At 40.9% G+C, this 2,225-nt stretch overlaps 1 pseudogene; it reads left to right on the top strand.

Moving 5' to 3' along the window:
- Positions 1-681: 681 nt before the first annotated feature.
- LOC102258422 lies at positions 682-1,520 on the top strand (annotated as a pseudogene).
- The last annotated feature ends 705 nt before the right edge of the window (positions 1,521-2,225 follow it).

The raw sequence follows: 2,225 nt of genomic DNA, 5'->3' as shown, positions 1-2,225 counted from the left end.
TGCTGCTTGACACAGTCGCTGCAGGGAAGAAACATCTGCACAGCTTATGTTTCAAGGGACCTGGCGTATATAGCATATGTTTGCTCCCCCTCTTAACGCTATGTGTTTTAAACAGGACCACCTCCCCGAGAAAGGTTGTTTCCCCAGGTGAGGATTTTTCCCTGGAGTTAGGGAGGAAATAAAACCCCTTAACTAAGTGCCAGGCAGGTAATTAATCACTTTAACTATGAACAATCATGCTTAAGCTACATAATCTTTACTTAGGATAATCTCCTTCAGTTACTTCCTTGTAGTTTAATAAAACAATAGAGTAACCTTGGAATGGTGATAAGAAATGCCCTAACCTTTGGAATAGAATTGATAGGATTAAAATCAACTGGTATAAATACAGATGTAACAAGACAATAAACACAGAACCTGGAACCTGGCTGGAGATCCTGGCTAGAACCTGGCTGGAGAACCTGGACAGAACTTGGCTGGAGATTCTGGAGAGAACCTCGCTATACTGATCAACTGAATGCTGTCTCCGTGTCATTCCTTCTTCACCGACTCCATCCACACCTTTGGGAACCCATGGATCTGCTGGGGCTGGACGCCAACAATTTCCCTGAGGAAATTTTATAAAATCTGTGGGTTTTTTTTTCTTTTCTCATTAAGGATTACAGGAATAGATGCAGAGGATTCTGGGAGCCCGAGAGCCGATGGAAATGTCTGTGTGATCTCCGGAGGCTGCCGAGTCAGAGGGACCGCGGCCAAGTATAAAAGATGACAACAGCAGCTCGGCCAACTTTTGAACCTGCGAGAGGCGGGAGAGGAAAAGGAGAAGGTGATTTGAGCCAACTCTCAAAGCAGTATTCAAGTAGAGACCTACCCTCTCATACAAAGATAAAATACAGACAGACCACTCAGGATGCCCTTGAAGAGGTTCGGAACCGTGACTTCAGAAGAGAATTAGAAGAGAGAGAGAGAGAGTTGCTGCAAGAGAAAAGAATAGAGATCGTCCAACTCGAGAACATACAACCTCCTCTTCAGTGTCAAAGAAGCCTTGGCTAGACCAGATTCCTGCTGCCAACCTCGATGCAGATGATCCTCTAACAGATGAGGGAGATGAAGATGAAGATTTTGAAGAGGAGAGTGATGATGATGATACTGCAGCTCTTCTTGCAGAACTAGAAAAAATTAAAAAAGAAAGAGCTGAAGAGCAAGCCAGGAAGGAACAAGAACAAAAAGCTGAAGAAGAAAGGATTCATATGGAAAACATTCTGAGTGGAAACCCTCTCCTTAATCTCACCGGCCCATCCCAGCCTCAGGCCAACTTCAAAGTTAAAAGAAGGTGGGATGATGATATTGTTTTCAAGAACTGTGCAAAAGGTGCGGATGACCAGAAGAAAGACAAAAGATTTGTTAACGATACGCTGCGATCTGAATTTCACAAAAAGTTCATGGAGAAATATATTAAATAGTACAGTTTTATGTGCTTTATTAAAGACTATAAAATGTAAATGATCATTCTGACTTTACTTTGGTTAGTTGTTTTTTCCCTGTTCCCCCACATTTAAATTGTGAATAGGCTTTCCTCATTTTAAGTTCCAAAATATCTTTTCCTTGATTGATACCTTATTTGATAAGTAAGAACTTGGGCGTTATCTTAAACCAGTTTCCAGTCTCTGAATGTTTCCAGTCAGGTTTTCTTTTTAATTTTCGAAAGGTAATCTGCTTATAATGTTTTTAATAATTCAAATAACCAAATTCATGTCCCCCAACTTTTTTGTTGAAATGTATGCAGCTTATGAAACATTGCATATTTTCTTTTGTGTATTGTATTTCTTTGAACTTTCTCCTCATTTCTCTAACATGGATTTAAGGGCAGTTAATTCATGATATCTTGTGTTTTTTTGAAAAGTATGATGAAAGATTAAAGGGATTCCATCGAGGCCCATATGATGCAATGGAAATGTGTCATCAGCCAGGAAGCACCCTGATTTGTGTGAGGGAGCACGGGGTATCTTCCTTTCCCAGAGGCTCCTGGCCCAAGGCGAGAGCTCCTGAAGCTGCTGAGGAAGCATGTGGCATCACCTTGTTCTGGATACTCAGCTGCCATGTTTCTGTCAAATGGAATAGAGCCTGCACACCGCCACACATTAGATGCAAAGCTTAGGGAAATTTTAACATCAAACGATACATGAAATAAAACTTTTGGAACCTGAAAAAAAAAATGAGAAACA

The sequence above is a fragment of the Myotis brandtii genome, unplaced genomic scaffold (assembly GCF_000412655.1).
Source record: "Myotis brandtii unplaced genomic scaffold, ASM41265v1 scaffold225, whole genome shotgun sequence".
Lineage (NCBI taxonomy): Eukaryota > Metazoa > Chordata > Mammalia > Chiroptera > Vespertilionidae > Myotis > Myotis brandtii.
Note: the sequence above shows the minus strand (reverse complement) of the source record. Positions and strands in the feature narration are given on the sequence as shown.